Source organism: Saccopteryx bilineata, chromosome 10, assembly GCF_036850765.1.
Source record: "Saccopteryx bilineata isolate mSacBil1 chromosome 10, mSacBil1_pri_phased_curated, whole genome shotgun sequence".
NCBI lineage: Eukaryota > Metazoa > Chordata > Mammalia > Chiroptera > Emballonuridae > Saccopteryx > Saccopteryx bilineata.
In genome coordinates, this window is record NC_089499.1 from 32,650,892 (window position 1) to 32,676,840 (window position 25,949).

Sequence of the window (25,949 nt, forward strand, 5' to 3'; positions counted from 1 at the left end):
CTGAGCCAGAACAGCCAGCCAAGTGCTTCCTGAATTCCTGATGCATAGAAAACATAAGAGATTAAAAAAAATGGTTGTGGTTGTTTTAAACCAATACATTTTGGAGTGATTTGTTGCTCAGTAATAAAATCTGGAACATGACCGAAGACATCAATCTTTAGCCTTTATCCTAATATGTATTATGGTCTGATCTTCCTTCATCCTGTCTTGCAGCCCTAACAAGCAGTATCTGTTGGTAGCCCTGCTGGCACACACACTTGGAAAAGCTGTGACTTTCCAGGTTTCCACCATCTGGAAATGCGGTAACACTGGCATTTGTGGGTTATCGTTCATTCCACCACCACCCAGGAGGGTTTACGTATCAGGAATAGATGACACTCTACTTGCTGTGTGGTCAGGCAGATGAGCCAGGGGCTGTATTTTCCCTCCTGAACACATTTTACTTGTAATATTAATAATGCTTTCTGGGAAATTCCCAGATGTGAGGCTTTGAAAATCCTGAAGCAGCCGTTAATTGTACCTTGGTTTTATTTAAGTAAAAAATGCGAATGAAAGTTTTTTCTGCGTGTCATAATAAGAAACAAAAAGAGAAACTTGAAGGTGAAGTTTGTTGGTCATTCTCAAAAGTGGCAGGGATACAATCTGTCATCGTTCCTGGGCCAAAGGGCTCTCTCTCTCTCTGAATGATCTGAGGATTGATGAGTGCTAATGTGCAAATCCTATGAAATGCGCATGTGTGTTTTCAAGGGCTTAGAGGTATTTTTCTTGCATATTTCCATCAACATGTCTAAAACATGAAAATGAGCATCTAAAAAATATTGCCCTGTTAAAAAAAGAACTAATACGGCCACACAATGGTTGCCTACCCAGGCAAAACACCACCTGCGCTTAGAAAAAGACATCTCTGGCTTAGTTTTGTTTTGTACAATAGTATGGACAAAAAGGAAAGGCCGGAAGAAGATGAGGGGACTGTTTGAGGGGATTTTTGCTTCAGGTTATTAATGTTACACTTAAAAATATCTGTCTGCCACTGAAAGGTCACGGTTGGCATTCACTGCTCAACGGCTGATACACCTCTGTAGAAGCAGGGACCAGCAGGGTACATCCGGGGCAGGTGGGTGAAATCACGCTGCTGGGAGGGTCCCACTTGAACAGAGTTGTCTCCGATTCTTCTCTTCCATTCCCGTGCTTCTCACTGTTCTAGCTAAGTGTTTCTGAACAACAAGGAACCCCCAAATATAGTGGATTAAACAACCACCATTGTGTTTTTCCTTATGATTTTTGTGGGTCAGGATTTGGGGAAGGCTGGGTGGGTGGTTCTGGCTTGGTTCTTTCAGGCATTTTCAGTCGGTGAGGGGCTGGCCTGGCCTGAGGCTGGCAGGGCATCGCTTTCTCTCTTCATGTGGTACCAGGTCCTCTCTGTATGGCTGGTTTGAGCTTCCTCAAAACATGGCAGCCTTGGCCCTGGCTGGTTGGCTCAGTGGTAGAGCATCGGCCTGGCGTGTAGAAGTCCCGGGTTCGATTCCCGGCCAGGGCACACAGGAGAAGCGCCCATCTGCTTCTCCACCCCCCCCTCCTTCCTCTCTGTCTCTCTCTTCCCCTCCCACAGCCAAGGCTCCATTGGAGTAAAGATGGCCCGGGCGCTGGGGATGGCTCCTTGGCCTCTGCCCCAGGCGCTGGAGTGGCTCTGGTCGAGGCAGAGCGACGCCCCTGAGGGGCAGAGCGTCGTCCCCTGGTGGGCGTGCCAGGTGGATCCCGGTCGGGCGCATGCGGGAGTCTGTCTGACTGTCTTTCCTGGTTTCTAGCTTCAGAAAAATACAAAACAAAAACAAAAACAAAAAAAACATGGCAGCCTCAAAGCAGATGAACTGTCTGCATGGTAACTGAAGGTTTCACGAATGTGTAAGTGCATGCTTCATTGCCTTCTAGATACAGAAGTCACATGGCTTTACTGATGCCACATTCTATTAATTACAAGTGTGTCCCAAACTGCCAGATGAAAGAGAGGGAAATTCAACTTCACTTTTTGATGGGAGAATGACAAGGTTCTGGAAGAGCATGTGAGGCTAGACAAGGTGTTGCAGGCCATCTCTGGAAAATACATTTAGCCACACTGCTCAAGCCTGGCTTTTCAATGTTCCCATTGATTTTGTAAACTACGCGAAAGCCTTTCAATAATTTTCTTTACTCCTTAAGGACATCAGAGCTCATCCCTCTGGTGTGCAAAAAGAACCCTGGATGGCACACTTTTGATTTTATAAAAATGAAATTTACTTATAAACTGGGGTTAGAGAAAAGACAATGAGAGAGGTAGGTGACTTTGGACTTAGTTTCCCTCCTTGAGATAATGAGATCAGCATAATGACCTTGAGAAGAAAGCAGAGATGAGAATAAAACCTTGCTTTGTTATCTCTTGACCACCAAGGTCCTGTCCTGCGTGATTTAACTAGCTGTCTTTTCAAGAAGTGATAACACTTGTAAAATATTGATAATTCCTTAATAATAGCATTAGCAAAGATGCTTGATACTAATGCCCCGAGAAGAAGGCAGATGTTTGAGTTTGGCCTGTTGCCATCCCAGCTGTTGCTTAGCCGAAGATGGGTGCCAAAGCCGCACTGTAGGCCTGTTGAAACCCTCTCCTGCTTCCCCCAGACTGCCTGGGCTGTCAGTCTGTGTCTTGATATGGAGGCCTGGAAACTCTAAGGGCTGAGAGAAATGGCCTCCGTGGGGATGGATGGCCAGCTCTATTCCAAAATGTCCATTTCAGCTGAGTAGAGATGACTGACAATGGGAAGGAGGAAAGTGGGCCTGCAGCCACTGCCATTTAAACCCTCTAAATGCATTTCAGAGAGGGATGGGGAGAACAAAATGAGCCAGGAAGAAAGAAAGAGCAAGCTTTGCAAGAAACAGAATCCAACATATAAGTATTAGCTCCTAGTATGAATGGTATTGTGGTCTGAGTGTACCCCCTCAAAATTCATATACTGTAGTCTTACCCCCCAAGATGATGGTAGTAGGACGTGGAACCCCTGGGAAGAGAATAAGTCACGCAGGTAGAGCCCTCATAAGTGGGAACAGTGCCCATAGGAAAAAGGTCCCAGAGAGAGCCTCTGACCTTTGTGCCGTGTGAGGTTATATCAAAAAGATGGTTATCAAGGAAGTGAGCCCTCATCAGACACTGAATCTGGTGGGGGAGTGCATGATCGCGGACTTCTCAGACCTCAGAACTGTGAGATATAAATGGCTGTTGTTTATAAACCATCTACTCTACGGTGTTCAGTTACAGCAGCCTGAATGGACTAAGACAAATGGTATTCACCGATTTGTTCATTTATTCTTTCTTTGTTTTATTCATCATATTATTTTAGAAGCCAGGGCATTCTGGAAAATGGAGAAATGAATAGCTCTGAACCCTCATGTAGGTAGGGAAATAGGAGAGGATTTCACGGCTACATATCAGGCAGTGCAGTTAAGTCTCAGTTATCTCAGTTAACAAATCCTCTTGGAAGGAAGGTCCTTTATGTGGAATCATAGTTGGAAAGATTTTTTAAGAAGCAGATATCATAAATGCAGTCGTGTTCCTACCATAGACCTGAACCGCATGCTAACAGTTAAGGGGGAAATAACTTTTAACTGTTAAGAGTTTCCTTCTACACAGAATGGGGTGGGGTGGGAGAAGGCCCCTACGTTAGTTTACTAGTCATCAATGTCAAGCATCAACTGACTAATATACCCCCCCTTATATCACACACATTTATTATATTAGCATAATAGGTACTCAGATGTGCCAAGAATAAAACTTATGTTTCTATATTTTAGAAGGGAACAGAATGGCAGAAATTTATTCCTAGTCGATTTCAAGGTTGGCCTCATCTCCTCTAGAGTTGTGCATAAGTCCTGGGGGCTCACATTGTGTCGAAGCGGGAGCAAGATTTAGGGTGCCTGGGCTATGTCAGCAATGTCCAAGGTAACATCCACGGAGACAACTTCGCATGGTCCGGTGGTCTATTGTTGTTTCATACTGCTCTCTGCTGTACTATCCCCAAGATCTGTCACAAGTTTCCTGTTGGCCCTGGTCTCGTGGTTAACTCTGCTGTTTCTTTCAGAACATGAGAGTATTTCTGCTGCTTTTGTTCCTTCATTGACTACAGCAGGGGTCTCAAACTCAACTCAGCATGTGGGCCGCAGAGCAAGATCACAGCCGTTTGCGGGCCGCACTAGGTCTACAAAAGGCAACTGTTACGCAACACTTTTCAGTGTCACAAAACGACCAGAAACTGTAGTTTGCATCACAACTGCTATTAACTAAGCTAATATCTAGCTAGGATGCTAGAGAAATGAAAAATACAAGTAGGCCCCTAGGCTTACTTAATTTTATCCAAAATATTTTGAACTTCGTGGATTAGTCTGCGGGCCGCAAAAAATTGTTCGGCGGGCCGCATGCGACCTGTGGGCCGCGAGTTTGAGACCCCTGGACTACAGGCCTCTTTGTGGGGTAATTACAGTCCTTTATCACTACAGTGCTTCTCTTAGGTGCTTAAGGAGTCATTTCTTCTTCTACAGTGTGGTGTGGTCCAGGGAACCTGGAGGCCCCTTCAGACATACCATGCCGGGTACCATCCTAAGTTCTCTTTGGAGAAGGAGCCAAGAGTCCCTTCTGTTTTGGGGTTCCTTCAAACACATTTAAAGTTTCTGTTATACCACCCAGCATTACTATTTTCATTTATTTCATATATTCAGTTTTAGTATTTCCATTTGGTTCATTTTTTTATAGTTTCTATTTCTGCTAAGATTTCCTATCTGTTCCATCATTAAAAAACATTTTATTTTATATTATTGAGTCAAGTTTATAAGAGCCACTTTAACATCTTAATCGTTTTTTTTTTAAACATTTGCTTTTTTTCCAAATATGCGTTTTACAGAAAAGGGTCAATATGGGTCATAAATGTTCTACAGAAAAAAGCATTTTTATAGACATTAGAAATAATTTTAATAAAACCAGTCATATTTATCTAGATGTGGCTATGTTACACAGAAAGGTTTCAGCATCCAAAGTGCAAAGACAAAATGACTGTGGCTTTGCTTGTCACACAAAATATTGACAATCTCCCCTGTAGCCTCCTCTTGGCTCAGATGTCTAATAGACGGCATATTTATTTTGACACTTGGCTTATCTTGAGGTTGGTCTCCATTGACCAATTTTTCTCTTGGATATGGTTCACATTTTCTTTTTTTTAGAAACAATTTTGGGTTGATTGTGGACCTTTGTGATATATTGTCAAGACTCTGAATTCTGCTATGTAATTTCAAGAATATTGATTTTTTTTTTAAATGTTAGCAGGCAGTTAACTTTGCTGAACCAAAATTCCAGACTTGATCTCCTTCGTAGTGGGTGTTGCTGGTTGGAGTGCATGTCAGGGATCAGCCGGAGGTTAGAGCAGAGTCAATAGACAATTCTGCGCTCCTCATCTGTGGCTCTCTCATTTCCGGGCTCTGCTCCCTCACCTTCCCGCTGCTGCGGTCATTCTGAACTCTGTCCCCTGATTTCTTAGCTGGGATGGCTGTGGGTGACTCTCCAAGCATTGGCTGCCTTGTGTGATACTAACTGGGACCTTCCCTCAGATAAAAGCCATAAAAAATGGAAACCCAAGCATGAAAAATGAATGTTTGCATTTTTCAAGTGTCCACTCCCAGTTTCCTGCTTTCCACTCACTTCAGAGAATCGTTTTTTTGTTTGTTTGTTTTTTGTTGTTGTTTTTTTGTTTGTTTGTTTTTCATTTTTCTGAAGCTGGAAACAGGGAGAGACAGTCAGACAGACTCCCTCAAGCACCCGACCGGGATCCACCCGGCACGCCCACCAGGGGCGACGCTCTGCCCACCAGGGGGCGATGCTCTGCCCATCCTGGGCGTCGCCATGTTGCGACCAGAGCCACTCTAGCGCCTGAGGCAGAGGCCACAGAGCCATCCCCAGCGCCCGGGCCATCTTTGCTCCAATGGAGCCTTGGCTGCGGGAGGGGAAGAGAGAGACAGAGAGGAAAGCGCGGCGGAGGGGTGGAGAAGCAAATGAGCGCTTCTCCTGTGTGCCCTGGCTGGGAATCGAACCCAGGTCCTCCGCACGCTAGGCCGACGCTCTACCGCTGAGCCAACCGGCCAGGGCTAGAGAATCGTTTTTTATATCTTGTCTAAGAGTTTACGTGTAAGAGAGTTCGTTCAATACGAGCTACTGTACCACGTGCGGTGTAATCTGCCACTCTTCCTTGTGAATCACCTGTAAGGGAGGATCGTTGGTTTTTCTTTCTCGGGACTCACAGCGTCTGTCCGTTTCTCGGGATGGGACCTACAGTGTCCATCAGTCCTGTTTCTCCTCCCACTCTTCTCCTTCCCTGCAGTCTGGGGTAATGTTATGCGTCCTGAGAAGTGGGGGAGATTCTTTCTGCCTTTTTATTTTTTCCCCTAAATTTTGAGTTGCCTTGGACATTTGGAATGCAAATGTCTAAGCTAAGCTTGTGAGATCTCTAAGACTTTTCTTTGTCTTTCTGCTGAAACAACCATTCCTTGATCTATAAATGGGTCCTGAATCAAAAAAAAAAAAAAAAAAAGTGTGTGTGTGTGTGGAGAGAGAGAGAGAGAGAGAGAAATAACAGGAAATACTGAGATTGGAAAAAGCATCAATTAATACTTTAAAAAGATCATGCCTCCATATCAGACAACATCTGTGTTGATCATTTGGTTGTGGTTTAGTATGAGAGTCATTGAGAATACCTGATATTTAAATCAATAATTGCAAGTATTTAAGCCTTCTTATTTCATTCATTTATTCATTCAAGCATGCTTTACTCATTAAAAAGAAAACATTTAAAGAGTGCCTATTATTCGTCAGGCCCTCTGCTAGGTACTAATTATGGAATGCAAAGTTGTGCTTATTAAAGGAATTTCAGGACTCAGCAAACATTAAGGTGGGAGGCAGAAGGCATCCTAGAATTCAATTCTACCTACTTTTTTTTTTTTTTTTGTATTTTTCTGAAGCTGGAAACAGGGAGAGACAGTCAGACAGACTCCCGCATGTGCCCGACAGGATCCACCCGGCACGCCCACCAGGGGGCGACGCTCTTCCCACCAGGGGGCGATGCTCTGCCCATCCTGGGCGTCGCCATGTTGCGACCAGAGCCACTCTAGCGCCTGAGGCAGAGGCCACAGAGCCATCCCCAGCGCCCGGGCCATTTTTGCTCCAATGGAGCCTTGGCTGCGGGAGGGGAAGAGAGAGACAGAGAGGAAAGCGCGGCGGAGGGGTGGAGAAACAAATGGGCGCTTCTCCTGTGTGCCCTGGCCGGGAATCGAACCCGGGTCCTCTGCACGCTAGGCCGACGCTCTACCGCTGAGCAAACTGGCCAGGGCTCTACCTACTTTTTTTGAGCAAATGTGAAGCAATACCGAGTTTGTTATTTTAAAGTGGCTTGAGGTAGTATGAAGAAAGCACAAAATTTGGAGTAAAAAAGCTGAAGTTTAATTCCTACTTCACTGTTTATTAACTGCATCACCTTGAGCGAAACTCTTATTTATCTAGGCCCTAGTCTCATTTTCAATCATGAGATAATTGCTGAATGTTCCCAGAATGAAAGCTTTCCGAGAACGGGGGAAATGCGCGTTCCTTCCCTGTTGTATCCCTCTTCCTAGCACAGTGCTGAGATATAGCAGGTTTCCAATAAAAACTTGAACATTAGATGAGTGAATAAATAATAGCTTTTTGTTGCTTTTTTTGATCATGGACTTTTCTAACTGGACATCTTGAGAATTACTAGGATTCCAGGCTACTGTAGGAAATGCTCCTCTAATTGGATGCCTCCTTTGTTCTTTTAGCTCCCAAATATATGCTTATGATGTCTTCCGGAACGTTTGATGGATTCTAATAGGTCATGTCAATCAGGATAGGCTAGGTTTTGCTGCAGGAACAACTTGTAGTTGCAGCGGCTTAAAAACAAGTAATTTCTTGTTTGCATTACATAATCTTCACAGACTGGATGGAGGGGCTGTTTCTCAATATAATTCATGGATCTAGAGTGATAAGTAGCACCATATATGATGTTGCCAATGGTCTTGCTAGAGGGAAGAAAGGGCTCTAGAGAGTCAGTCTCATCCTAACAATTAAGTAATTGTGGAATTGCTATGCATCACTTCTGCTCACAAGTCATTGGCCAGAACTAGTAGTCATATAGCCTCTTCTAACTACAAGGAGCCAAGGAAAGCAATCCTACCATTAGACCAGAAGGAGAAGATCAGAAAATATTTAGGGAACAGTGCTGATGATCACTGCAGCCCTGCCTTGTAAAGGAGATCCTGACCTGATCTATTCAGGTCCCTCTAAGCACAGGCCTGATGCAAAAGAGTCGGACATATCTTTGCATACTCTTAGATCTTTTCACTGTCCCTCTGGGTACCGGTGTCCTGCTCTGCATCTTGAGAGTTGACTAGCACCCTTAACTATTAAATGAGGGTGAAACTCAAGGAATAAGAGCTCATTTTTCTGAATGGTCCACAGGTTGTGCTCTGGCTGCTGCTGAGGGGGGTTCACTGCGCCCAGTAGCAGCGGGCAGGATGAACAGCGTTTTTCCTTCCTTTACTGAAGACGTAGCGTGCTCCTGCTGGACGTTCCCGGGGTTGTTGTGCAGCTGCCCACCAGGTTCCTGAGTGTGGTGGATGAGAGAGGGGTTTCTGCCTGGTCAGTCCTACCAATTGCTCCCTCCTTATATGTCCCTTGTCTTTGTCCCTGCTCCCCTCAGTCCAGTCTGGCAGCTTTGGTCTATTCTTGGAAAGTATTGATATATGTGTATGAGAGAGTGGGTGAGCAGGGAAAGGAAAAGCGATATGGTAGGGGACAATGCTTCGACTTGATTTCATATTTTTCCTTATCGCTTTCATTTTATATTTGTACCTTGACTTTTGAAAACTCCAAAGCCAAGAATTTGACTTTTGTTGTTGTGTCATGATAACCCTCCCATGTGGCAAACTATGTCTTCTCTGGCTGTCTCTATTGATGAGAAGAGGGTTGTGACAGTGTAACAAGAGACACAGTGGGGGCCCTGGCCGGTTAGCTCAGTGGTAGAGTGTAGGCCTGGTGTGCGGGAGTCCCGGGTTCGATTCCAGCCAGGGCACACAGGAGAAGCGCCCATCTGTTTCTCCACCCCTCCCCCTCTCCTTCTTCTCTGTCTCTCTCTTCTCTTCCCGCAGCCAAGGCTCCATTGGCGCAAAGATGGCCCGGGTGCTGAGGATGGCTCTGTGGCCTCTGCCTCAGGCACTAGAATGGCTCTGATTGCAGCAGAGCGATGCCCCAGATGGGCAAAGCATCGCCCCCTGGTGGGCATGCCGGGTGGATCCCGGTCAGGCGCATGCGGGAGTCTGTCTGACTGCCTCCCTGTTTCCAACTTCAGAAAAATACACACAAAAAAAAGAGACACAGTGGGGGAAGGATAAATATCGGTGGTGGAAAGGATATCATACCAATTAATGTCTCAAAATATCCCACCATTTATTTAATGATTTATTTCTACAATCTCCTTTTTTTTTTTTTAACCTCTGTGGAATATACAGGATTCCTTCATATTCATGTATATACATATTTCCTACCACCGGTACTAAAGTCTGTTCACAAGCACAAATAAACAGGTATGTTCCACAAATGGAATAAGCAGTGAGGGGTGCGGGTGCGGATGGCTTTCGGTAAAGCCAGAGGCTTGCCGGCTGCCTGAGGGAGACCGCGTGCCAGGAGCAGTGCTTGGCGCTGTGTTCCTGAAAATCCGGTCTCTCGTGGCTCTCTGCTCCAGAGAGCAAATTCTGCCTCCGCCACAGGAGGGCCCTGCTCCCCCCCAAATGCTCATTTGACAGAACAGGAATTCAGAGGTAGAATGAGGTGCAGATTCAGAAGCAAAAATACCCGTGTGTGTGTGTTTGTGTGTGTGTGTGTGTATTTTTTTTGTAATGGGTGAATGAGACATTTGGCAATCGTCCAACAGATCCTCAATCTGGTGTTGTCTGTGGGCGGCATTAGCAGAGTATTAGTTTGACTACGCTTAGGACAAAAGTCTCTGGCCTGGGCCGACTGATAAATAGGTATAAAGCATCCTAGCAACACCCCAATTCACAGTCCCACCCTGCTGAGGGTGGTGCAGGGCGTGCCGGGACACCAGCACAAGTGTCCCCTGCTCCACTGTGACCAGGGGCACCATGGTCTTGCCAGGGGTGTCTCTGTGAGGACTGTGTCTGTCACAGTGAACAAAGAGCAGGGGGCTCCTCCCAAAAGACTGGCTCTGGGGCACAGAACTCTGGCCTCTGCTACCATGCCTCTTTATAGGAATGAGTGTCGCCCCACATGGGGCCAGCTTCCTGTAGCCATTCAGTATGGAGCAGCTGGCCAAACTGTGATCTCACTGTGGCTGGAAACCCACTTAAAATATTAACCGTGATGATTAAGATGAATAATTCTTGTACCTCTGGGGCATATAAGAGTTTACTTATCTTTCCTGTCAGCCCTGAAATGTTGCCATTCAGTGGCCCTGTACGAGATCTGGGTTTCATGGTTCCGTTAATAAACAATTTGGACAATTGGTTCTGAAGCTTTTGATGGGCCCAGTTCTCTGCATTATACTGTCTACAGAATAACAGGACTGAGTTAAAATGGAGGGGAGGGCTAAGTATGGTGAAATTGCGGGGTAGGGTTTGAGGTCAGAAACAGGTGGGCAGAATAGAAGTTTCGCTGGGACTGTCCTTCCCTCCAAGACTCACTCCGTGTAGCTGGGATGCAGCAAAATTGTTCAGGAGGCTGGTAGCCACAGCCATAATCATCACCAGAGTGGGGCGATGCTGCTGAGGCCAAGAAAGAGAATTGTTCCAGTGGGGGGCTACTTTAACAGAGCTTTGACATGAATTGTAATCTGGCCACGGTTGCTTCTTACGCTTGCCCGGGCTGGCTTAACTCCTCTCTTTTCCACGGGGTGTGTGAGGAGCACCAGCTTCCCCATTAACTCGGGGCCTGTGTTTTATCGACTGTGAACACTGGGGATCCCAGTTCTGGGGCCATCTGTGACCTGTCGTGCTGTAATAACTTGGTTTTTCCCGTGTTCAGCTCCCTCCCCAAGTACTTAGTGTTAAATCATAGGGGGAGGAAGTGTGAGCAGAGGAAAAACAGCACTATTACATGACCCCCGATGAGACCGCTGTGATAGAATTAAAAGCTGCCGCCCTAGGACATTCTAACAGATGACATTGTGAGGTTGCCAAGGTAACCCACCAGGATACAGTTCCAGCATCTTTGGGGTTGACGCTGTATAGGGGAGGTCAGTCAGAGGCGAGGCCCAGCTGCCCAGGGTCTATACCCTGACTGGTCAGTCCATGACAGCCATATGGAAAATCGAGGTTGACCCATACGCAACACAAATGAAGCCAATGTTGGCTCCTCATAGGACATGCCAGGTGAAATAATCAAAATACTAGAATACTCCAGATAATTGTTCAGCGTAGGTTACAAAGAGCCTTAAAAGATCTGGATGCTAATGACTCACCCATTCATTCCATAAATGTTTATTAAACACCTACTAAGTACCAGGTAGGAACTGTCAGAATATCTAGGGGGAATGGTTAAAAGTTCTAGGAAGCTCTAAAAAAAAAAAAAATGCAGATCCCAACAAGAAAAAGACATTTAAGACATTTACAGACCATTAGCATTCAGGAAAATGTCGAGTGGAGGAAAATGGAAACAATCAGAATAACTTATTAACCCCAAGGACCTGGTGTTAAAAAAAATTACGTGCAAAAATTTTATAGAGTGGAAATAATTTGCTTCAGGGAAATTGACCTCGTCCCTCAACCACAATCAACTTATGCTGCATTTCCTGTTTTTCTCTTTATCTTTTAAAAAAGATTCTGGCCCTGGCCAGATAGCTCAGTTGGTTAGAACATTATCCTGAAGCACAGAGGTTACCAGTTCGATCCCCAGTCAGGCATTAACTGAAACAGATTGATGTTCTTATCTCTCTCTCTCTTTCTTTCTCTCTCTTTCTCTCCTTTCCTCTCTCACTAAAATCAATTTAAAAATTAAAAAATAAATACTTTTTAAAAAAAAAACTGGTTAACACATATTCATGTTATTTTCTTTCTTCAATGTAGAGGCCACGAAAGGATCAGAAAGATATTATAAACATTCCTCCCTTGGCCTCATAGGAGGGTGTTCCAAACCATCAGTGGGGCCACTGGACATCTGTCTCCACGAACTACTACTTGAACCTGGACTTGGGCTGTCACCCGGCCTTATTTCCTCCAGGATGACAAGCCACAGGAGGGCAGAGAGCTGGGGAAACTGGATGTGGTGGTGGTTCTGATGCCAGTAAGGGGTGGGGAAGAAAGGGAAAGGGGCAAAATACAAAACCAAAAACGCGGGTGAAGGGAGGGGGAAGGAAAGGAGAACTGGGCTAGTACAGGAAAGGAAAGCCGTGGAAGAAAACCTCTGAGAAGCTCTGGCAACAAGAATAATTCCTGAAAACAAAAGAGCACTTCCTTACTCTCTGGGGAGGTATTATTAGCACCAGAAGGACCGCATTATAACACTGTTGGGGCAGAATCCAGCCCTCCACCCTGGGTGCTCCTAAGGCCCCCTCATTGCACAACCAGAAAATGTAGATAATTAATTAGATTATGCCCATTGTCTGTTCCAGTCCCCTTATAATAATATTCATAATAATAACAGCAATGATAATGACTAAGTTATAGAATGCTTCTTAAGCGCTTTACATTAAAAAACAAAACAAAACAAACAAACAAAAAAGCAGGACGAAGTGCTATTTGACAAATGAGGAAACTAGCCCAGAGCAGTTAAGTCATTTATTCAAGTCACACAGGGAGAAAGTAGGGATTGTTTGGCTCTAGAGTTCCTGCTCTTATCCCATACACTGTAATTTTGCTTTGTTTAAATAGTTCCAAGAAGATAATTTTTAATAAGGTGCTCACTGCCTCACATCTTCATTTTACTAAAGTAAAGTAGCCCTGGGCTGGCACTGTATTTCCGTAATTTTCTTCTTGGGCAGCCTAAAATGGGCAAGATTGTTCCCCATATCTTCTCAAACCTTCTGGACACCCTAAATAGGTGGAATAGGGCGCTGCAAGAAGACAGTGGCATTATCCCTCGGCCTAAGCACTAACTCCCAAGAAATAATTTGGGACACTGAGGGGTGGGCCCACCTGTGGAATAAGGAGGAGGACTGGTCCTCTCTTAATGATCCATCCACCTCCTAGCCATCAGAACCTTGGTAGGTAGCTGTCGCCCTCCAGCATCCCACCTTAAAATTTGAAGGATCCCCGTACCCCACGTGCACTCTTGACACACACAGCCTTGGTTAGGAGGAGGAGGGAGGGTGGGCGCGTGAGCTGCGGACCTCTGCGCGGAGAAGCACCGAGAGTCGCTGGCTAGGTGACAGCGTGTGCCGCAAGCAGGTTGCCCGCTGCGGGGAGGCAGCGGCGCGGAGCAAGGAGGGGGCGCGGGGCAGGCCCGCTGCTACCGCGTCGGCTTTTAGGGGCAGCAAGGCTTCCCCAGAAGATGCAGCGCAGCATATTTTGCACATGAGTTCAGAGGAAGAGGAAGTGTAGCTGGCGGACGCGCGGCGGCGGCGGCGGCGGCGGCGGGGGCGCGTCGGGACTGGAGCCGGAGCGCGCCGGGAGCAGGGCGCAGCGAGCGGGAGCGCGGTGGCCGCGGGCGCAGTCGGACGCACTGATCGCCGGAGGGACAGACACACTAACGCGCGGCGCCTCCACCCGCCCCCACCCACTGGTGCCCACGCCTTTTCTGCGCCGCCGCCTCCTCTGCATGGCACAAACTTTCCTCCCGGGACGGAACACACTGTCTCAGGGAGCCCGCACCCTCGCCTTCTCCTCTACTAGTCCCGAACGGTAGGTGGGCGCGCGGGAGGACTTAGGGTGTAGCCCCTCCATTTGAACCCGCGGACCAGGACCCGGGTGGACTGAGGGAGTCTCGCGTGGCGCCTCCCTGCAGGTTGCCGGAGCTGGGGCTGCCAGAAGGCCCCTCCTCTCACCCCCCCCCTCCGCCCCCGCCACAGTCCCCACTCTCCCTACCCGGCACCTCTGGCTTGAGTTTGGATGGGGTCGGGTCCGAACCATGGGGCAGGCATAGCAGTCTTGGGCCAACTTTTTTGAAAAGAAAAAAAAAAAAATCCCCTGCGCGCTGTACAGAGAGGCACCCCAGAGCAGTCTGTTGGGGATCGTGGGATTTGCAGTCTCGGGGACGCCGAGGAAGGAAGCAAAGAGGAAGCCTCCAGGCTACAGGTGGGTCTAGGACACGGCTGCAGGGGGTCCTCTGCAAAGCAGGGACAGGCGGGAGCTGGCTTCGGAGTCCAGGTTCGGGAGGGAGAGTAGGTGGGGTGGAGTGGGGTAGGGTGGAGGCGGCTCCGGGCTGCCTCGGCTGCCCTTCTGCGTGCGCCCTAGGAGGTGGCTTTGCTCTGGGGGCAGGAATGATGGATGGATGGGAGCAGAGGTGCCGCACGTTCAGAGGAAGCGCCTCAGCCACTGGAACCTCAGAGACTTGGGGCGCTGGGAGTCCCCGGCGCCGAGAAAGGGCATTTTCCCATTGTAAGGGGGTTCCTTCCCTCGGCTTAACCCACTTTCTTACGCTCAAGGGACGCCAGGGTGGGGTGGAAGCGAGGTATATTTCAGGAAACCCAGTTGTCGGGCATGTACACCCTCCTCCCGGGCCAGGGCTTTTGCCCTTCACTTGGGGTATCGCTGTCTTTGGCAGCGAGAACAGTGTGGAGGCCAAGGTGCTAGGTCCAGGCGGCGCGCTCCCTGGTGCCTCCCTGTTGCACACGCTGGGTCGCTCTGAGTGCTTGTGGGTAGTTCCCGGCGACGCTGGGTGGTGTCAGTGAGTTTGTTAGGGGGCTTACAAACAAACAAACAAACAAAAAGTATTTTTTTTAAAGTCTGGCACAAATCTTTATATTTGAGTGACTGCCCTGGTTTCCAGCAACAGTCTCTTCATGTAATTGGTACAGCTGTTTTCAGATGCTGGGCTGGCAGTCAGGCTAGGCTCTTCCAGCCCCTGCCATTGTGTGTCATCTCAGGATAAGTGAGGCCCTGCCAGGAAGGAAGGCGGGCGTAATGTGAGCGACCTCTGAGCCGTGGGTAGGGCGCCGCTATTCACCCCACATGTCCCTAGCCACCGGGATTCCTAATTTGTACCTCTGAACAGCTGAATTCCCCACTAAATTCAAGTGACCTCAGAGGTCACCAAACCTCACAGAGGGATTAAGCAACAAGCTGTTTGGGGCTCTTGGTGTGTGTGTGCTAACCTCAGTGATATCACTCTAACCTCAGGCGAGCTCTGCATCCTCTTTTGCTGTCAGTGGGGTATCTGGCCTGAGAGAGCTGCATGTCATCCTCCGGCTGCACTTGAATAACAACAGGTCGTTGGGGTTGTTTTTTCTTTGTCTTTGGGCTCCATGGACGTGGGGCAAATGGAAGTGTAGTGTTGTGCAGTTAGCTAATGGGTTTGCTGCAGGAATTGAAAGAGAACAAATTGGGAATACAAGTCAGTGTGTCCGTTTTCTCCCTCTTGAGAAGGAATTTTTGGCTTACGTTCAAATAATTGCTTTGTCTATAGGGAAACAGGCAGACAATCTTTGGCATGAGTGATGTGAGTTCCGGTAAAGCTACTCATGTTCTTGCAGTCTTCACTTTTCAGCAGAACTGAAAGGATAAGAAGCCATGGCTTGGTGGGCATGGGTGCCTTGTCGAATTTCTAATGTGGTGGGGCACTGTGCCTCTCTCCCCTGCCCATCTCAATTTAGAAAATGCAGAAAAGTTGTAAAAGCCATGACCATCTAAATACTCACACCCAAGAGTGTTTAATCTTGCTATGTAAATTTAATTACACGTCTCCCCATCTATTCATCCCTGTAGCCATCATCAGTCCAGCTTACTGTTTTATTCATTTTAAAGTAAATGACAGGCATTGATACAGGTCACTCCTGAACATTTCAGCACTCATTTTATTATTTAGAGTTTAATATATGTTCATGATTTTCTTAAGATAAAATTTATATACATTCAGTGAAACGCACAGATCTTGAGAATAACATTTGCATAATGCTTTGATAGATTATGACACCTATGTGTATAACCCTATTCCCTATCAAGAAAGAATATTACCATCATCCCAGAAAGTTCCCTCATTCCCGTTCCCAGTCAGTCCCTGTCCCCACCCGTTCAGTGGCAGCCACTGCTTTGATTGTTTCTCTTTCTAGATTTCTTTAACACATTCTTGAACTTTATGTAAGTGGGATTCTACAGTCAAGCTTCTTTCACTCAGCATGTTTTGTTTGTTTGTTTGTTTGTTTTAGGTGAGAGGAGGGGAGATAGTAAGTCAGAATTCCACCTGTGCCCCAACTGAGATACTAAGGCCCATGCTCAAATACTAAGCTATTTTTAGCTCCTGAGGCTGATTGCTCGGACCAACCCTGCAATTCTCAGTGCCTGGGGCCAAGCTTAACAGGTTGAGCCACTGGCTTTGGGAGGGAGGGAGGGAAAGAGGGAGAGAAGGAGGAGAGGGGAGGGTAGAGAGAAATTTATAAATGGGAGAGGGGAGCACTGTGAGAAATCCCAGCTCTGCCGTAAATGGATTTACACTTAAAATGATTACAGATGATCAGACAAATATTTTGTTTATAGAGATCTTCAGAGAAGGGAATGCCATAGGGGAATGTACACTGTGCCCTGTGTCCTGACCAGGAATTGAACCCGGGACCTCCATGCACCACGCCGATGCTCTATCCACTAACCCATCCTCCAAGGCCACACTCACCATGTTTTTGACATTCATTTGTGTTGAATGTTCAGTCATTTGGTCTTTTTCTTGATTGCTGAGTTATATTCCAGGTCATGTCAACGCCACAGTTTGTTTCTATATCCCTTTGTTGATGGACACCACATGACTTAGTCCCAGTTTTGGGGTTTTTTTTGGGGGGGGGTATTGTCAATAAAGCTGCTATGAATATTTGTATATAAGTCCTCTTAGGCAGTGGTCCCCAACCTATTTTGGGCCACGGACCGGTTTAATGTCAGAAAATATTTTCACAGACCGGCCTTTAGGGTGGGACAGATAAATGTATCATGTGACCGAGACAAGCGTCAAGAGTAAGTCTTAGACCAGGGGTCCCCAAACTTTTTACACAGGGGGCCAGTTCACTGTCCCTCAGACCATTGGAGGGCCGGACTATAAAAAAAAACTATGAACAAATCCCTATGCACACTGCACATATTTTAAAGTAAAAAAAAAAACCGGGAACAAATACAGTATTTAAAATAAAGAACAAGTAAATTTAAATCAACAAACTGACCAGTATTTCAATGGGAACTATGGGCCTGCTTTTGGATAATGAGATGGTCAATGTGCTCTCACTGACCACCAATGAAAGAGGTGCCCCTTCTGGAAGTGCGGCGGGGGCCGGATAAATAGCCTCCAGGGGCCGCATGTGGCCCACGGGCCGTAGTTTGGGGACCCCTGTCTTAGACGGATGTAACAGAGGGAATCTGGTCATTTTTTAAAAATAAAACATCGTTCAGACTTAAATATAAATAAAGCAAAAATAATGTAAGTTATTTATTCTTTCTCTGTGGACCGGTACCAAATGGCCCATGGACCGGTACCGGTCCACGGCCCGGAGGTTGGGGACCACTGCTCTTAGGGACATACATTCTCATTTCTTGTGGGTAAATGCGTAGGATTGGAAATGGTGGATGATAGAACCTTCTAAAAAACAGCCAGACCTTTTCCCAACATGCTTATATTATTTTACATTCCCACCAGCAAAGAAGACAAGTATGAGATTCCAGATACTACAGTCTTATTTTTCTGTCCCCAAGTCAAGAGCATGGGTTGTTTTATTCGTGTTCTTATGGGGCCAGAAGACCCAGAACTTGGGACCACCTGAGATGCTCTGGAACATGTTTCCATAGGTGGAGGAGCTGTGAGAAATCCCCAGCTCTGCCGTAAATGGGTTTACACTTAAATTATTACAAGTGATCAGACGAATATTTTGTTTTTAGAGATCTTCAGAGAAGGGGATTCCGTCGGGGAATGTACATTTGGTTGTGAAAGAAAATGGACTGAGTGCTTTCTGTATAAAGAAAAATAACCCCCAAACCCCACAGAATTCTACTGAACTCCTGCTTAGAAACTCCCGGGGGATTTCTGGCACATTGGTCCAGTTGATGTGAACTTGGTGGAGCATCCTGTCGGATTTCACCAGCTTGGGCAGCTGACTATTGAAAGGGGCAGTGTTTTGCTTTGTGAGGAAGATCGGATTTGGCTTTTGGAAGGCTCTGAAAACAGCTTTCCTGTTGAAGTGGTTTGGCCTGTCAGTGAAAACATGACCTGTCAGCACTCCCCTTATTGTCCTGGCTGAGCAAACAGACTGGTTCCACTCAGGTCCCCTTACACCTTGGTCCCTCTCTGTGGGCCAGTGGCTGAACATGGGCTTGGCTGAGCCAGGAAACCAGAACTGAGCCCCCCTGCCTGTGAGGGAGTCCCGGATGACATGTTTGCATCTTTCTGAGGTGTCTCAATGGGGACCAGCCTTTGCAGATATTGTAGTCTTGAGACATACTCTGCGGACTGTTCTCATGCACAGCCTAGTACGTGCCTGCCACTGAGTAGGGGCACATTAAACGTTGGATGAACAATTCTTGGGACTCATGGTACCCAGCTAGGTGACTGCCTCTCTGGAGGTTGACAGTGAGTGCTGGGACGCTGGGGCCCCAGACCTGTTTTATCGGATGCCACTTTCCCATAGCCTGGGAAACAGGTTCAAAGCGGTAGGGCCCAGGAAGACTTTGCTGATTGTAAACTTTCATTGTTGTAGCACCGTTCATATTTTATTACAGAGTTTACTGTTGTTTATTAACAAAATAATAATTACCGCAACCACTTGCCAAGCATTTCCTCTTTGCCAGGTCCCGTTAGGCACTTTACCCGATGGGTTTCTCTGGCTTGAATCCTCATGAGAGGCCGGCACTATTATTATCTGCTCTTTATCCTTGAGGAAGCTGAAACTTAGCGAGGTTAAGGAACTTGCGCTAAGTTCGCATTTTCATGTTTCCCAGACTTTAAGGGCTGGGACGTGACCTTCTGGCTTCGCAAATGCATATTCCGTCTACACGCACGGATTTCCGAATACACAAAGCCATAGTATAATAGAAATGTAAACTGAATAGGCAGAACAAAGTCACAAGAACTGCCACGCCGGGCCCTGGCCAGGTGTTTCAGTTGGTTGGAGCATCATCGGATATGCCATGGTTGCGGGTTCAGTCCCTGGTTGGGGCACAAACAGGAATCAACCAATGAATGCGTGATTAGGTGGAAGAATAGATCAATGTTCCAGGTCTCTCTCTCTCGCCCCCCCCCCGTCTCCCCTAAATCTTTCTCAGAAAAAAAATATCAATCAATAAAAAATAAAACAAGAAAAAAAGAAATGGAACACCTGTCACTGTCTTTAGTCTGTTTTTTTTTTTTTTTTGGTTTGTTTGGTTTGGTTTTAAGCTTGCTGAGTTTGGGGCAGCTGGGGCCTGTATAGAGGTACTAATTTTGGTGACAATTTAAGATATTATTGGTTGGTTACAATTGTCGTTTTATTGTAGGAAATGAAAGCCGTTGCCAGCTGTTGGGTTTGAGTGTCTGTGGCTGAGCTGCCCCATACAGTAGCCACTAGCTACCTGTAGCTATTCACATTTAAATGTAAATGAACTAAAATGAAATCAGATAAAAAAAAAACCCCTCAGTTCCACAGCCACGCTAGCCGCCTTCCAAGTGCTCAACATGTGGTTATTGGCTGCTGAGTTGGACAGCACAGATCTAGGCTGTTTTCATCGTCGCTGGCGTTGGTTTGGTAATGCTACTCTATAGTAAGCATTTCTCTTTTTTTCTTTCAGTTTAATAATTGGCAACACAATGGCTAAGGCTTAAGCTATTCTTTACTGACAAAGACATAAATTTAGCCAGATTTTTTTTTTATGTTTACCTTTTAAAGGTTGTGTGTTCGTGTGTGTGTGTGTGTGATCTTTCCTCTCATTCATATTTAGTTTTTAACGTAAATTTGAGGGTTTTTTCTTTCTCCTGGGCCCACAAAGGAGCTTTCGTTATTATCATTGCATATTTTACCAAGATGCTTTCTCTGAAAAGATCGGTACAGCAGGCGAGCCTTGGCCACTGCTTGAGCCCTGTTAATTCCTTGCTCTCCAAATAAGAATTCGGTTCAGCTTTTAAATATGCATTTGTCTGGCTTACTCCCCACCTGGGCTGAATTCAGGAAGAAGAATCGCTCTCAGCGGGGCCAGAACCAAAGAGCAAGAAAATCAGGTCGCATTCTATGCGTGATGGCTACCTGCCAAGGCTGAGATGGAGGAGACACTATTTGGGGGCACTTACGGGCTTCATTTTGGGGTATTCCTGGAGTGGGCTGTCCCTGTGGTGTAGGGAGCACTAGTGGGCTGGCAGTTTCTGTGTCCTAGTTATATGGGACAAGGGGGGGGGGTGTTTGTGGCCCGGCTTTCTCCTTCCCTGTGTTGTACACTAGTCCGCAATCAGGTTCCAAGGAAGGAAAGGCTACACCAGCCTTCAGGTGCAGGGAACTGGGACCAGCCAGAGGTGCACAGTCAAACTCAGCTATGTTTTGCTCAGCTTGTTCGGTACCGACCAACTTTTAAGCTACTTTGTAATAACGGTGTTAGATGTTTCCACACTTTTTCAACCAGGAAGCCAGCTGCACTTCACTGATGGCTTTCTTTGGCTTTTTACCACTAAACTGTCCTATTCTGCTGTTCCCTAAGCAGACCCCTTGATTGTCAGCATCTCTTCTTTGCAGAGGATCGTCAGTTTCCACTGGGGTGTGTGTGTGTGTGTGTGTGTGTGTGTGTGTGTGTGGTGAGACTTCCTACTTTGTATTTCACTCTGAGGAAATAGTTTTTGAGGAACCGTTCAGGTTTTATGGAATATCTTCTAAATTCTTCAGATTTGGAGAAATTGTTGTAATAGACATTATCCATCAAGCTGGATGGAAAGCTATTAGATTAATCATGGCCTCTGGTTAATGGAACGTGACTATATCGTGTTTGACCAAATTTCAGAAATACCAAATACAAGGAATCAGACTGTTCATTTAAACACTTCATTACCTCAAAGGAGTCATTTTGGGGATTTTTCTGGTGTTTTGGGACACCTGATAAGCACCCTTTTCAGTGTGGTGTAATTGTGGGTATAGGCATTAAGAGGAATCTTTATCATGGATAATAAGTCATGCTACTAACAGTACCTATGATAGATAGCATTTATACCGTATTGCCGTTTCTGTGTGCTTGAGCTTTTCTAAGCCCTGTTAGATACTAACTTACTTAATCCTTACCTTACAGGTAGATTCGCAATTATCCCCATTTTATAGTTGAGAAAACTGAGGTTCAATTGCTTCCTCGAGGTAGAGACACTGGGATTTGAACCCGGTTGCAGAGACTTTGCGCACAACCTCTATGCTCTGCTGTTAAGAAGGTGAACTTAAAAAAAAAAAAAAAGGTGAACTTGAGAGTGACAGGCAAATAGTCCAAAGGCCCTTTTCCACCCTTCACCGGATAATAAGCGTCTTTCCTCCTCCTCGTGTATCTGTTGGGGCCGAGGAGGATGTCATCGCTGCCTTTGAGACATTTGCTGTCACTTAGGAGAATGAGGCGGGACCGAAAGCTGCAGAGCTCTCCCTGGCACTGCAGACGGGCCCGCCCAGCTGCCTAGCCCGCACCTCCCCTGGGGTGGAGTTAACCCGTCCAGGGTTCGGAAGACCAACGCCTGTCATCTGGGCCCAGCTTTCTCCCTGAGCCAGGCCACCTCAGAAGGTGGCCACTCCACATCTTCCAGTTGCTCAGGTCACACATCCTTAAGGTGTCTGGGATGCCCTCCTTTTTATGCCCTAGGTCCAGCCCACCAATAAACCCCACTTTTAACCTTCAAAACATAGCCAGAATTTGCTGCTCGCGCCTCATCATCGTCTGGTGTCCCCTTTCCTCCCGATGGCCAGAGTGATCATGTCTCCTTGCTGTTGAAACCCTCTGTCACTCAGGGTGAAGTCAAGGCCCTTACCAGGCTCTGCACGCGCCACACAGTCTGCCCCCCCACGCGCTACGCAGTCCGCCCCCACGCCTCTCACTTCGTGTGCTCCCTGTGCCCGCCCCTCCGCGCCAGCCAGGGCCCGGAGCCCTCCGGTCTGTGCGCACTTGCTGCCGCCTTGCCTGCTCACCATCCCTCTTGTCCCCCCCCCCCCCCCCCCCCCCCCCCCCCCCCGCCAACTTCTTTAGGATTTTGCTTAATGTCACCTTCTGGGTGAAGCCTTCCCTGGTCACCCTTTAAAAAAAATGGCACTATCTTTCCCTATACTTGCTATCCCTCTTGCCTGCCTTATTTTTCTTTATTTGACATGCTTTTAAAGTTGAACTTTATTTATTGACTTTTCTGTTGTGTGTTTCTCTGCTCCTGAAGGCAAGGTCCATGAGAGCAGGGTTGCTATTATTATTATTATTATTATTATTTTGTCTCTTGTTTCCCTTGGTATCCCCAGCATTTAGAACAGTGCCTTGCATGTACTAAGTGCTCAATAAAGGAAGGTGTGATGTATTTTATGTGTCAGCTTGGCTACGCTGTGGTACCCAATTTTTGGTCAAACACCAATCTAGGTGTTGCTGCAGGGTATTAATTTTTTTTAGGTGTGATTAATATTTCATCCGGTAGACTTTTGAGTACAGTAGATTATCCTCCACAACATGGGTGGGCCTCATCCAGTTGGTTGAGGGACTTAAGAGGAAAGACTGAGGTCTCCCAAAGGAATTCTGCGTCCAGACCGCCTTAGGACTCAATTCTGCAACTTCGACCCTTCCTGTCTCTGTGGCCCGGCCTGCCCTGCACATTGCCAACTTGACTGCCCCCGGAATCCCATGAGCCAATTCCCTAAAACAGTTCTGCCCTACCTTCTCTGTGCAGGCAGGCGTACACGCGCACAACACACACACTCTCTCTCTCTCTCTCTCTCTCTCTCTCTCTCTCTCTCTGTTTCCTAGAGAATTTGTTTTCCCGGAAAACCCTAACATGGAGGGTCAAGATGGAAGGGGAAGGAGGGTCAGCTGGAGGGTCCCGTGGAGGCAGAGGAATGGTGAATGGAGGCACTTGGTGTATAAAGAGATGGCACTGGCATAGTCCGGCCTGACTCAGACAGGAAGGGGACAGTGGAAGGGGGGACTGGGAGGCCGGGATGCTGGGGTGAGGTTCTGTGCAGGTCAGGACTCCAGGCTGGCGGCAAAGGTGACTTCTGCTCTCTGGGCCACTTGTGTGAGGCAGAATGGTTAATCCGGCTACCGCCAGGAGTAGGAATCCTAAGGACGGGAGACCAAGGGAAGCTACGTGCCAGGAAGGCTTTGCAGTGGCCTGACGTGGAGTCGGCCCGGAGAGCAAAGCTGTGGAGTTGAAAGCACCCACCAGCTCTCAGCACCTGGCCAGAGCAGGGTCAGGACCGTGGCGGGAGCAGGCTCATCCCTCCATTCTGAGCCTGGATATTATGAGGGCAGTGGTCCCACCCACAGAAACAAGAAACGCGGGAGGAGGAACAGGCTTGTTAGGGAAAATGTTGAGTTCTCCTTGGGGCCTATTCATCCAGAAGTTCCTGGAAAGTTCCAAATGAGTACACTCACACAGGTCCTTATGCATACCTTCCTAGAGGCGGAGAGAAAGCAGGCTGGGAGAGACTGGAGAGTTCTCACCTACAACAGGGAAAGGGAGGCCAGAGAGAAGGGATGAGGTAGCCCAGGGGGAGACGATGCAGTCCTGTACCTTTCTCAGCATATGCAGCAATCCCAGGTGTTGGAGGTTCCCGAACTCTGTACTCAGGCACCCCGAGGCACTACAGGAAGCTCATGGTTGGCTGAAATAAGGGCATGGGATGGTTATCCTCTCTGAGGGAAAGAGTGGTACTTGACATGTTAGAGACCACTCTCACTACTAGCTTGAGGCCGGTCGCACTATCAGGATTAGATGGCACCACATTCCTCTCGATGATGCTATCTATGTCTTTGCAAAGCTGGATTTTGGGTGGCCGCTAGGAAAACCAGCGTGGAGCAGGGAACGATGACTCCGAGGGTTAAGAAGCTGTTCCGCGTTCAGCAGACGCGCACATCCCATGAGTACCTAAATGTGGTAATTTAAGAATGAAGGGGAAAGATTTTTCTTCTTTCCATTTATGTGTTCTATTTTTTCAAAAAGCTCCTAAGTTGTTTGGACGTAATTATTCAGTTGTTTGGATGGGACTGCTTACCGAACAGAGTCGTAGGCACTGGTTCTTGTCTGGGAGTGCTGTGACCCGTGTGCAGAGACTCTGAGGGAGCCGTGTGCACGTCGGCTCCCACTGGAGCCTCGGAACCTTTGCCGTGTCTGGTTCTGGGTGTGACATGGAGACTGAAAAATAAGTAAGCGCAGGGACAGAAGGAGAGGGGAGAAAGGAAAGGTCATGAAGGCCACATCCAAATGGCCGTATTTCTTCAAAAACAAAGTTGAGAAGCCAATCATGTAAAATGTAAGCACTTGTGAAATCCTAGGTGCTGGGTACAGAAAGGTCTCATTTTCTGTCTTTATCCATATGTTGTCAGTGGTTTACAATAAAAATAATTTTAGGAGAGCAACAGGAGGAGGGCTGGGGATAGAGATTTCAGGGCATACCTGTGTTTGGGGGCTTGCAGAGACTCCAGGAAGGGAGTGTCGGAGGTACAGAGACTCAGGAGTTGGGGGTGTGGACCCGTGGCGCTCAGCAGAGCCAGGTTCTAGACCAGGGGTCCCCAAACTACGGCCCGTGGGCCGCATACGGCCCCTTTAGGCCATTTATCTGGCCCCCGCTGCAATTCCAGAAGGGGCACCTCTTTCATTGGTGGTCAGTGAGAGGAGCACATTGATCATCTCATTAGCCAAAAGCAGGCCCATAGTTCCCATTGAAATACTGGTCAGTTTGTTGATTTAAATTTACTTGTTCTTTATTTTAAATATATTTGTTCCCGTTTTGTTTTTTTACTTTAAAATAAGATATGTGCAGTGTGCATAGGAATTTGTTCATAGTTTTTTTATAGTCCGGCCCTCCAACGGTCTGAGGGACAGTGAACTGGCCCCCTGTGTAAAAAGTTTGGGGACCCCTGTTCTAGACCATGGTTCTCAGCCCTAGTGAAGAGGCTGAAAAAAGATCCTGGGCCCCGCCGAGGCCTGCCTTATGGGAGATCAGAGAGGCTGAGGAGTCGTGAAGAGACTGGGCTTGCTCCTAAAGCGTTGATTCTCCACTCTGGCTGCCAGTTAGAAACACTCAGGGGGCCTTACAAAATACTGCTGCCTGGCCCTCACCCCCGAATGCCTGGGCATCAGGACTTTAAAATAGCTCTCCAGAGGGTTCCATTGTGCAACCAAGATTGAGCACCACTGCCGGAGCTTGGGTTTCTCAGACTTTACTGTGATTCAGATTTTAATGAATCACTTATTAAAAAGTAGATTCCGATTCCCAGGCCCCGGGTGGTGCCTGAGTTCTGCATGTCTGATAGGCCCCCAGGGATGCCAGTGCTACTGGTCTGAGAACCTCCCTTTGAGTAGCAAGGTGCCCCAAGAGAGGGCTGTTTTGAGTTGAGCGTGGTTGTCATGCAGAGAAGTAGTCTGTGTAAGAAATCCAGGGAGATGTGGGTGGGGGAAGGGTAAGCAAACATTTCTTTCGATAATGTAAATAAATGCCCTTTGTGTTCCTTATCTTCTGCTGTGTAACAAATTACCCCCAGGCTTGACAGCGAAAACAACAATGCACATTTATTATCTGCCAGGGCTTCTGTGAGTTAGAAACCCAGGAGCAGCT

At 47.2% G+C, this 25,949-nt stretch overlaps 1 protein-coding gene across 3 annotated transcripts in view; it reads left to right on the forward strand.

Moving 5' to 3' along the window:
- The first annotated feature begins 13,630 nt into the window (after positions 1-13,630).
- The window catches only part of RFTN1 (raftlin, lipid raft linker 1), a 204,253-nt gene continuing 191,934 nt past the window's right edge, over positions 13,631-25,949 (forward strand). Inside the window, exon 1 of one of the 3 annotated variants that reach the window (XM_066245356.1) lies at positions 13,631-13,929. The gene's annotated coding sequence lies outside the window, so the exon portion shown is untranslated. Of the gene's footprint in view, positions 13,930-14,198; positions 14,323-25,949 lie in introns of those variants that run through there. The other 2 variants (XM_066245354.1, XM_066245355.1) reach the window with 2 other exon arrangements.